Source organism: Bubalus bubalis, chromosome 19 (genome assembly GCF_019923935.1).
Source record: "Bubalus bubalis isolate 160015118507 breed Murrah chromosome 19, NDDB_SH_1, whole genome shotgun sequence".
NCBI lineage: Eukaryota > Metazoa > Chordata > Mammalia > Artiodactyla > Bovidae > Bubalus > Bubalus bubalis.
The window spans coordinates 8,176,307-8,188,918 of record NC_059175.1 but is presented as its reverse complement, the minus strand read 5'-3'; positions in this window follow the sequence as shown (position 1 = coordinate 8,188,918).

Sequence of the window (12,612 nt, the reverse complement as noted above, 5' to 3'; positions counted from 1 at the left end):
ATAGTTGAGAAATGAGAATGAGGACCCAGAAATCATAGGTAGAGTAACTTGGGACATTTCTACCTTTGTTTGAAACAGTTTGTGTAATATAAACTAATGATTCCATTTCTGAATAGCTGATACTTTATTCAGGATTTTTATTTCATCTGTAGCTTGGATAATTTATCTTTTTCTATGATTACTGATCATTTTGTTGAAATTTTCAAATTTAGTGACTTGTTAAAAAATTATCCTCTAATTTTTAAAATCTTTATATTTAGGTAGGACCCCTTTCTAGTCTCAATTTCTGTATTTGTGATTTTTTTTCTCTTTTTTGATCAATCTTGAAGAAGTTTGTCTATTAGTTTTTTTCAAAGAACCTATTATTGGCTTTGATGATTCTCTTTATTTGAACTTTGATTTATCTTTGATCTCTCTCTGCTCCTGTCTTATTATTTTCTTCTTTCTACTTTGGGTGTATTCAGTGGAGGTGCATTAATGGTAAATTATCTCAGACTTTGAGAAAGTCTTTATTTCACCCTGACTTTTGACCCAGTGGTTTAGCTGGTGTAGAATTCTAGTTGTCAGTACCTTGCAGATATTATTTCATTGCCTTCTGGCTTCTGTTGAGAAGATTGCTAAGCTAACTGCCATTCTTGTATGGACTGTCTACCTTTCTTTTCTGTATTAAGAGTTTCTCTCTTTTGTTATGATCTGTCTGGAGATGTTTTCATTTTGATTTACACTGTAATTTCTGAAACAATTAGTGACTTCTATTACTTCTTAAAATGTTCAGCTATTATCTTTTATTAAAAGTATCTTCTCTGATGTATAATTCACATAACATAAAATCCACCCATTTAAAGCATACACTTCAGTGGTTTTAATATATTCACAGAGTTGTGTTGCCATCACCATCCATTACATTTTTTCTTCCTTTCATCTTATTCTCTCTTTCTGGAATTCCTTTTAAATATATATTGGACTGTTGGGGTTTTAGGGGGCCCTTTCCCCACAGCAAAAGTCAGAATTAATTGAGAGGTAAGGAACTTAAACAGATGAAAATCAAAATAATTACTGCTAATAAATGCTGCATTGGAAGATGTAGCATAGATGTGTGACAGCCATAAATTTTTCAGAACTGAATCTTAAAATCATCTACCCCCTCTGCCACAGGCAGCACTGATCTACCACATGCTCCCCATATGGAGCTTGTCTTGTAAAATGTGTGGCCAGGAGTTGCCGATCAGAAAGCAAGTTCTGTGTAGGCAGACTGGCTCCCAAGAAGAGGGCAGGAGGTGGGGGCCTGCTCTACCCCAAACTCACCAGTACGAGAAGTCACGGCGGCAGAAGGAAGCCATATTGTCAGACTGATGGGTATTCCTTGACGTGCATGCCTGCAAAGGTACCAGATCATTTGGCGAAGCAAACACACTTCTGATACCAAATCCAACAAATATAAACAAACCAAAACTATAGATATTTGGAAAATGCAAAACTGGAGGAAACAGAATTGAACATTATACGCTGAATGCAAAGCATGATACACAAAATATCATATTTATCTCAAAATTCAAGGCTATTATAATTGAGAGAAATTTATGAAATATAGTGATACAAGTCACTAAGAGGGAATATGATCATTTTAATAGTGGTTCACATTAAAAAACATTACAGGGTAACAGAACAGAGAATGATTTCTTAAGCCAGTATCCAAAATTAGGCAGAGAGAAATTTGACGTGGTCACTTGAAAATCCAGAACATAGTTGGCCTTAACAACATTAATATTATTTTGGAAATTTTACATGCTACAAGATAAATAAAAATTAAATGAATAAATATTTCATGTATCAGTCAAAATATCTTTTGGTAGATGACTGTATAAAAGTAAAAGACAAAGGAATTAACTGGAAACTGCCTTGAAGTGAAGAATAAAACAAAGGAAATATCAATTCTCCCAAATTAATGTGTGTTGTTTCTTTTTTTTCCTGGGGAGGAGGCCAGGCCGCAGAGGTCTGTGGGGAGAGGTAACCTCAGTGGTCCCCATAATGTAGTCACAACCCCTGTTTCTCCCCTGCACGGAAGGGAATCACTCTGCATGTGCGCTCAGTTGTGTCCAAGTCTTTGCAACCCCATGATCTGCAACCCACCAGGCTCCTCTGTCCATGGTAATATACAGGCAAGAATACTGGAGTGGGTTGTCATTTCCTCCTCCATTAATGTGAGTTTTAACCCAATCTCAGTTTAAAAATAAAGAAAAAAGTCCAACACAATTTTCCTTGAAACTGTATAAAATTTTAATAAAATTTATAAAAATATAAATGACTAGTAATATCAAAAACTGTTTTGAGAAAGAGAGGCAATAGGGACTGTCAGCTCTGAAAATACATTTTAAAACAACAACAATAAAATAGGATTTAAATACTGAAGTAATGCCAAACATATCAATTAAATAAGATACAAGGTCCAGAACTAAACCTTGTTATATTTAAGAGTATGTGATAAAGAAGTTATAGCCAAAGAAATGGAGAATTTAGTAAAGCCTGCTGGCACAACTGATAATTGTATCAGAGGGATTTATGTGTGCGCTCCCGTCACTCCCCTCCCCCAAGTTTTAACCATAACTAAAGAATTAAACTAAAAAGAAAGAAAATCACAGAAAAAGTACAAGAAAATATGAAAGATACTTCTTCCTCTTTGGAGGGGTAAAAACACTGTCTGCTGCTGCTGCTGCTAAGTCGCTTCAGTCGTGTCCGACTCTGTGCGACCCCAGAGACGGCAGCCCACCAGGCTCCCCCGTCCCTGGGATTCTCCAGGCAAGAACACTGGAGTGGGTTGCCATTTCCTTCTCCAATGCATGAAAGTGAAAAGTGAAAGGGAAGTTGCTCAGTCGTGTCCGACTCTATGCGACCCCATAGACAGCAGCCTACCAGGCTCCTCTGTCCATGGGATTTTCCAAGCAAGAGTACTGGAGTGGGGTGCCATTGCCTTCTCTGAAAACACTGTCTACTTTGAGGCAATAGAAGAAATCACAGAGGAAACAATCAGCAGACTTAACTATATGAAGAAAAGTTTATACTTCTGTAAAAATAGAAATTATTAAAATAAGACACAGGGAAATATATTTGTAAATAACACACACACACACCCCACTAAAAAAATAGTGTTAATATATACTTGTATAAAGAATTATCTTACAGTACTTAAATCATATAAAGAGGTCTCTTATAGTACAGTAAATAAATTATGGTATGTTCATACAGTGGAATCCAGTTCAGCCATTAGAAAGAATGAACTGGACCTTATAGTTTGTCATAATGGGTAAATCTCAGTAATATAATAATGAGTTGATAAAGAGCAAGTGCATGCATGCATGCTAAGTTGCTTCAGTCATGTCCGACTCTTTGTGACCCTATGGGCTGTAGCCCATCAGGCTCCTCTGTCCATGAGAGTCTCCAGGCAAGAATACTGAAGTGGGTTGTCATGCCCTACTCCAGGGGATCTTCTCAGCCCAGGGATTGAAGCCTCATTTCTTAGGTCCCTGCACTGGCAGGCAGGTTTTTTGGCCCAAAAAGAGCAAGTAGTAGAATGCTTAGCTTGGGATAATATCCCAAATTTTAAAAATTTAAAATTTACAAATCAATACTGTGTGTGTATGTGATGACCAAAGACTAAAAATATTAAAATGTGGAATGGAAAGATATATAGCAACTCTAAGTGGTTACGTCTGGAAGAGGGAGTGGAAAGTCAGATGCAAGAAGTTTATAAAAGAAGCCCTAAATGTAACTGTTAGTTTTCTGTAGGTCTGACATATTCTAAAATTAATGAAAGAGGATTTATGAATTGCTAAGAAAAAACCCTTAAAATTCCAAAATGAATTTGTGAAAATAATATGAACAAACAATTCACAGGAAAGGAAATACACACATAGAAATATAATGGCCTCCTTAGTAATCAAAGAATTTAAGACTAAATGAGATCCCAATCACACTTATTAAATTGTAAAAAAAAAAAAAAAAAAATTTAAGAGAAACACTTTCTCACATAGCCTGAAAGTTAATATAATGTTTTAAAATACTTATACAACATACAGAATCTTAAATTTTCAGAGTGGAAGGTATGGGCATCCAGATTAAGAACTTCAAGATGTGTTTGAGATTTTTCACTTGTCATTTCGTTGTCTTTGCAGTTAAGACCACACTCATCATCACCCCTGAATATCAGGAGCAAATTTCTCTTTTAAAGAACTTCAAACTTCCTAGAAACAAAGAAGGTTCATGAAAGTAGCTAAGGACAGAGGTCTGCCCTAAATGTTTCTCAAATAACCAACTCTTGATCCTTAAATGTCTCTCAAATAAAACTTCTAATTCTTAAATATCCACCAAATCCTCAAACTTTTCTCAAAACATTCAAGACAATTCATAATCCTGCAAATCAAACCCAGACTCTTGTGGAGCCCCCTCCAACCAACCCATGAGCTGGTGCGTGTGTGTGTGTGTGTGTGTGCAGCACTGACTTGCGGTTTTTGTTTTTAAGGGCTTGTCAGTCTCTTGTGAAAGAGCATGCCTCTTCTATACCGGGACATACTCTAACTCCCCAGTGACTGCCATCAACGCTCTGGGTTTTTCCATTTGTTTTTAAAGCAAATGGTGTGGGAGGGGGCATCAGTAGAATAGAGATATTGAAGCCGCAGGAGGCATTTTTATTTTTGTTTTTGTGTTTTCACAAGGGAGCCCTAAATATACTGAATTTCTGGCTCCTCTCAGCTCCTAAAACTGTTTCTTTGGGATTCCATTCTTCTGTAAGTTCCTTCATCCCTGCCCCCTGCACCCCTCCAAGGTGGCTAAAAAAGAGAAACCGCAGAGAAAAAGTTACACTTCCTTTAGAATCTAAATATTTGAGTTCATGAGTAAGTGGAGATATGTTTTGTGTGACAGTTCTCACCATTCATGCCTCCTGGTGATTTCAAACTAAAATAGAAGGGAAGTTGGCAGTTTGCAGGTTCAGAGATGTCTAACAGAAAAAGCCCAGAGCCTGTGCTGATTGAACAGGGACAGAGTCAGGATCCTAGGGTCAGTAACCACGGAGATGGCTGGAGTAAAGGCCAGCTGAGTTGAGAGCTCAGAGTGGGTGATTTACTTGGACAAAACCTTTTTAGCTCAGGTGAGGGTGAATGGCAGCAGTGGAACAGTAAGAGCCAACTCTCCCAGAGGCTGTACCACGTGCCAAATAGAATTCCAAGCACTTGGCATGGTTCCACTCATTTAGTTCAGATATTAATACCATTATCCCTCCCATTGGCTGTTGGGGACATCCTGCATGGTTCATGCTCTTGGGAGTGCATCAGAGATGGGTCAGGAGCCTTACTCTGCAAGTTTCATTTTGAGTCAGGTGAGATACACTGACATTCTATTATATCATCTTCTAGACCAAAGTCTTCTTTCTTAATAGTTTTCTTTTTTCTCCCCTGTGGCTGTATTACTAAGGTTGCAGAAATTATGACAGCCTTCAGCTTTGTATCTCCCCTGAAATCTGTGTTTGTAGTGGCTCTCTGGTTTCGTTTGATGCATGATTTCATTCCTACCAAAGATGGCTTTTAAGAAACATATGTATAAAAACTCAGCACTAGAATTAATCTTTCAGCTTTGGTTAACTTTACAGAACTGAATGACCTATATGCATATTGGACAAATATATATTAAAAGTGAAATATAATGCATTTTAAAATTCAAACATAAAAGTCACTCGAGTTTGTGTAATATTTAAGGAAAATAATATGTTGACCTATTTCCACTTGAGTCATTCAGGGAATTTAAAATATTTTAGGATAAGTAATCTTAAAGAAGCTTTAGGAGGTCAGAATGGGACCTGCTTGAATCATAAAGAATATTACATTGCTTTAGTATTTTAAAATAAGATTTCATTGGATTTATTAAACCTGGGCAATATTTAGAAACTGTTCCTAAATGATGGTAATGTTATTTTTACTTTTTTCTCACATCACTAAGACTGTTTTAACAGTACAACTAGAGGTGTGGTGGTACAAGAGTTACAGTCAAAAGAACTTTGTTTTATTTGGTCCACCTCCCTTTCCTCCCTCCCTCAGCTTCACCCCTGACCCCAGCCCTAGCTGCCTCTTTTACTCAGAGATCAAGCCTGAGACAATTGGGCTAAGGATACTTGACCCAATGGAGAGACAATTAACAGACCAGCTGAGCAACCACCTTCTGGCTGTGGGGGCCGTGACTCGGGTTTGCTACTGTAAATCAGCATCTAGTGCCTGGCATCAGTAGGTGCTCAAAAGATATCTGCCAAATGGATTAATGAAATTTCCACTCCTATCTTCTCTGTGCCTGCTGGATCCCACAAGCTCTTATCAGGCTTATTGCTCTGAAACAAAGAGACCCAGTTATGTCACTTACCAACCTGAAAACCCTCTGGTGATTGGTCCCCATTGCTCAAAGACCCAAACCCCCAATATCACCTTCAGAAGTTGATCCTAATCTGCCTTGTAGGCTCCTCTCCCCAAAACTAAGCCCAACTGTGCTGAAACACCATCTGCTGAGATCCCACTCACTCCCTTTGTTCACGCTCTGCTCTTCCCACTGGGATTACTCACCTGCTACTTTCTCAGTCAGGCTAGAGATTGCTCATCCTTCAAACCCCATTTCCCCTGCACCTCCCTGATACTGCCTCCTCCTGCTAGAGATGCTCACTGCCCCTTTGAGCTCACACACTTAGTCCACACTGCTTCGATGGCCCATCCCACAGATCACCCATTAGAGATGGCAAACTCCCTGAGGGCCCAGGGGGTGGGGTCACATCTTCATCTTTATGTCCCAGTTCTTAACATGGAGGCACATGCAAAATGAATAATGAAAGCTGAAACCTATTGAGTGCTTGCAGTGTGTCAGGTATTTCTCACAATTAGGTCTTTAATCTTCAAAATAACTGTAGGAGGTTAGTCATATCATGGGGCTTCCCTGGTGGCTCAGTGGTAAAGAATCCACCTGCAGTGCAGGAGACGCAAGAGACACAGGTTTGATCCCTGGGTTGGGAAAATCCCCTGGAGGATGGCCTGGCAACCCACTCCAGTATTCTTGCCTAGAGAATCCCATGGACAAAGAGCCTGGCAGGCTACAGCCTATAAGGCTGCACAGAGTTGGACATGACTGAAGCAACTTAGCACACACACAAGTCATATCTTAGCTCCTGTTCAGAGTAGAGGAGACTGAGACTTAGAGCGGTTAAACAAATTGCCTGGGGCTGCACGGACAGAAGCTGCAGCAGAGCCTAGAGGTGAACTCAGACAGCCTGACTCCACAGTTTGCAAGTAGAACCGATACACACATTGTATCCCGGAGTAACCCTAAGTGCTTATCACAGTCACCCTAGGAAATTCCATGCCAAGGCCCCTTTCACAACACTGGACTTGGGCGTAGGCATTTTTCAAAAGCCTCTCAAGGCTAAGAACCCTGATGACAAGAATCACCTGGAACAGTTGTTAAATATATAGATTACCATGTCTCTTTTCCAGAAATTTCTGTTTCAGCAGATGAGGATTGGAGCCCAGCAATTTGTGGTTTAAGAAGCCCAAGTAATTCTCATCTTAAGGGAAGCTTGTAAAATACTGCTAGAGGTCAGGGTTTCAGAGACATTTCAATAGGTCTTCAAAACGTCCATCACTGATGGTATCAAGACTCTGCGACTCTGCGGGAGCTTTGTGGCTCTGTCTGCATGTGGATGAGCCTTAAAATTTCATCAGCACTGCTTTTGAGGCGGACGGGGCTGGAGCAGCTGAGAGCACCACACAACCGCAGATCTCTGAAACGTCCACTCACAGAACCTGACATGAAAACCCAGTACTTTGGCATTTCTCACTGAGCATTCTTTTTTTTTTAATTTTATTTTATTTTTTAATTTTACAATATTGTATTGGTTTTGCCATATATCAACATGAATCTGCCACAGGTATACACGTGTTCCCCATCCTGAACCCTCCTTCCTCCTCTCTCCCTGTACCATCCCTCTGGGTCGTCCCAGTGCACCAGCCCCAAGCATCCAGTATCGTGCATTGAACCTGGACTGGCGACTTGTTTCATATATGATATTATACATGTTTCAATGCCATTCTCCCAAATCATCCCACCCTCTCCCTCTCCCACAGAGTCCAAAAGACTGTTCACTGAGCATTCTATATGCTGTAGCGAAAACTGGAAACAAGGGCTTGTGCCTCCTTGTGAGCATAGAAGGGGATCATGTAGGGACCAGGGAGTCTTTTCCACCTCCACCTCCTCTTCTGGGGCCTCATAAAGTGCATTTGCCAACACGCACACATGCACACTCACGGTGACAGAGCAGATAACGCAGTGAAACTCTCGTCATCACCTTGATTTCCTTAGGTATAAACTTATAAAGTGTCTGACTTTGCCTGTCCCCACCCCCCAAATAGCTCACACACATGTTTCCTTTAGATTGCCTCCAGTCTCACCAGTGACTCTCTGGAGCCTTGGTCAGCTCATGTCTGAGCCATCGTGCGATCAGCACTTTGACCCACTCCATTTTATGCTCCCTCACTGTTCATATTTACTGACCTTTCCCCAGAGTCAGGAGGAAACGCCTGCTCTCTCACATGCAATGCATATCATTTGAGTCCTGCAACTAAGCCAAGACTCTCCTCTGCTGCTTTATTCTCCTCCCCCCTCTTCACCCCAAGAAAAGTCCTGAATCTATTTATGGACCATATTCCAGTTCTAGAATGTACCCTGCCAGAATACTCTTCCTAATGGGACATCTAATGGGGCCTCCCACTGACAGAGGAGACCACCCCATCTGCAGCTAGGGACAGGAGACACTCCCAGCCCAGATGTAAAGAGGGCTTGATGTATATTCATTGTTATTTAATATTCGAGCATCTTTTTCTAAAGATATTTCTATTGAATTCACTTGTGGTGTTACCATCTGGAAAATATCAAGCCTCACCCCACTGAGGTAAACCCCTATTGCGTGTTTCTTCCCTTTTATGTGAGCCCAATGGGCATGGAGTGTGTATCTCTATGTTTAGCACAGTTCCTCGCCAAGGCAGTTCTCAGGCACAAGACACTCTCTAAATAAATCAGGGTTGTATAGACCCATTAACAGCCCCTTCTAATTGACACTAACAGGAAGTTTAAACCAGGCTGATAAGGAGCCCTCATGACTTCTTGATGGGAGGTCTCTTTTACGTTTGAAAGTGGTGGATTCGTGTTTTAAGAGTCAGCTGTCCAAAAACTCATTTATTTCATTGCAGTCAGCTTTTAAATTGGGCCAAATCTTCTCCCAAAGCATACAAATAAAAGGTTTAGTTAACTCTAAAGGATGCAGGCCATCAGAACAAGCGGTGTTCAACCAATGGAAATGGAAAAACCATCCATGTTAGACAAGAGGAAGTAAGACAAACATTTGTATTTGGGTGGGGAGAGGAAATCATGAAGTGATTATGGATTAGCTTACTCTAACAAGAATCATCCCCTTACAGACACTCTCTTCCCTCTCCATCAGGGCAGCCTTGAATTTTGAAGGTAAACCCCCAAGTGAGTATAACAGGTTTGCCTACTCAGAGCCCTGCCAGGACAGGGGTCAGGGCACAGAGTTGTTACACAGTACCCCCACACTTTCATTTCCTGTATCACTTGTTCCCATGGACTTTGCTGCTCTACCTTCTCATCCCCCCTTGCAAGTCTCCCTTTGCATCATCACATGTTCATTATTTCTGTCATTTGCATCAGAACACTGCTCTTCTTCAGGCCATCTGGCAACAACTTACCATATAGCATAAAATCATATCAAAACCCACTTTGTTGACATAAGGACTGAGACAATGTAGAATCCAGATGTGATAGTGTCTCCATTATTTGTCATATGCACACTTGGGGACTGAATTCTTATCATTTGCCTACTGGGTCTAAGATAGCTAGGGATATCAAATGAAAAAGTATTGTCCCAGGACAGTGGGTCCTAGCATTTTGATGTTTCTGAATATCAGTTCAGTTCAATCACTCAGTCGTGTCCAACTCTTTGCGACCCCAAAAATCACAACATGCCAGGACTCCCTGTCCATCACCAACTCCTGGAGTTCAGTCAAACTTGTGTCCATCAAGTCGGTGATGCCATCCAGCCATCTCATCCTCTGTCATCCCCTTCTCCTCCTGCCCCCAATCCCTCCCAGCATCAGGGTCTTTTCCAATGAGTCAACTCTTCGCGTGAGGTGGCCAAAGTATTGGAGTTTCAGCCTCAGCATCAGTCCTTCCAATGAACACCCAGGACTGATCTCCTTTAGGATGGACTGGCTGGACCTCCTTGCAGTCCAAGGGACTCTCAAGAGTCTTCTCCAAGACCACAGTTCAAAAGCATCAATTCTTCAGCACTCAGCTTTCTTCACAGTCCAACTCTCACATCCATACATGACCACTGGAAAAACCACAGCCTTAACTAGATGGACCTTTGTTGGCAAAGTAATATCTCTGCTTTTCAATATGCTATCTAGGTTGATCATAACTTTCCTTCCAAGGAGTAAGCGTCTTTTAAGTTCATGGCTGCAGTCACCATCTGCGGTGATTTTGGAGCCCCAAAAAATAAATTCAGCCACTGCTTCCACTGTTTCCCCATCTACTTCTCATGAAGTGATGGGACCAGATGCCATGATCTTCGTTTTCTGAATGTTGAGCTTTAAGCCAACTTTTTCACTCTCCTCTTTCACTTTCATCAAGAGGCTTTTTAGTTCCTCTTCACTTTCTGCCATAAGGGTGGTGTCATCTGCATATCTGAGATTATTGATATTTCTCCCGGCAATCTCGATTCCAGCTTGTGTTTCTTCCAGCCCAGTGTTTCTCATGATGTACTCTGCATATAAGTTAAATAAACAGGGTGACAATATACAGCCTTGATGTACTCCTTTTCCTATTTGGAACCAGTCTGTTGTTCCATGTCCAGTTCTAACTGTTGCTTCCTGACCTGCATACAGGTTTCTCAAGAGGCAGGTCAGGTGGTCTAGTATTCCCATCTCTTTCAGAATTTTCCACAGTTTATTGTGATCCACACAGTCAAAGGCTTTGGCATAGTCAATAAAGCAGAAATAGATGTTTCTCTGGAACTCTCTTGCTTTTTCAGTGATCCAACAGATGTTGGTAATTTGATCTCTGGTTCCTCTGCCCTTTCTAAATCCAGCTTGAACACGTGGAAGTTCACAGTTCATGTACTGTTGAAGCCTGGCTTAGAGAATTTTGAGCATTACTTTGCTAGTGTGTGAGATGAGTGCAATTGTGGTAGTTTGAACATTCCTTTGCATTGCCTTTCTTTGGGATTGGAATGAAAACTGACCTTTTCCAGCCCTGTGGCCACTCCTGAGTTTTCCAAATTTGCTGGCATATTGAGTGCAACACTTTAAAAGCATCATCTTTTAGGAGTTGAAATAGCTCAGCTGGAATTCCATCACCTCCACTAGCTTTGTTCGTAGTGATGTTTCCTAAGACCCACTTGACTTTGCATTCCAGGATGTCTGGCTCTAGGTGAGTGATCACACCATTGTGGTTACCTGGGTCATGAAGATCTTTTTTGTATAGTTCTTTTGTGTATTCTTGTCACCTCTTCTTAATATCTTCTGCTTCTGTTAGGTCCATACCATTTATGTCCTTTATTCTGCCCATCTTTGCATGAAATATTCCCTTGATATCTCTAATTTTCTTGAAGAGATCTCTAGTCTTTTCCATTCTGTTGTTTTCCTCTATTTCCTTGCATTGATCACTGAGGAAGGCCTTCCTATCTCTCCTTGCTTTTCTTTGGAACTCTGCATTCAAATGGGTATATCTTTCCTTTTCTCCTTTGCCTTTAACTTCTCTTCTTTTCTCAACTATTTGTAAGGTCTCCTCAGACAACCATTTGACTTTTTGCATTTCTTTTTCTTGGGGATGGTCTTGATCCCTGCCTCCTGTACAATGTCATGAACCTCTGTCCATAGCTCTTCAGGCACTCTTGTCTATCAGTTCTAATCCCTTGAATCTATTTGTAACTTCCACTGTATAATTCTAAGGAATTTGATTTAGGTCATACTGGAATGGTCTCGTGGCTTTCCCTACTTTCTTCAATTTAAGTCTGAATTTGGCAATAAGGAGTTCATGATCTGAACCACAGTCAGCTCCTGGTCTTGTTTTTGCTGAATGTATAGAGCTTCTCCATCTTTGGCTGCAAAGAATATGATCAATCTGATTTCAGTATTGACCATCTGGTGATGTCCACGTGTAGAGTTGTCTCTTGTGTGGTTGGAAGAGGGTGTTTGCTATGACCAGTGTGTTCTCTTGGCAAAACTCTGTGAGCCTTTGCCCTGCTTCATTTTGTACTCCAAGGCCAAATTTGCCTGTTACTCCAGATATGTCCTGACTTCCTACTTTTGCATTCCAGTCCCCTATAATGAAAAGGACGTATTTTTGGGGTGTTAGTTCTAGAAGGTCTTGTAGGTCTTCATAAAATCGTTCAGCTTCTTCAGCATTACTGGTCAGGGCATAGACTTGCATTACCATGATATTGAATGGTTTGCCTTGGAAATGAACATAGATCATTCTGTTGTTTTTGAGATTGCATCCAAGAACTGCATTTTG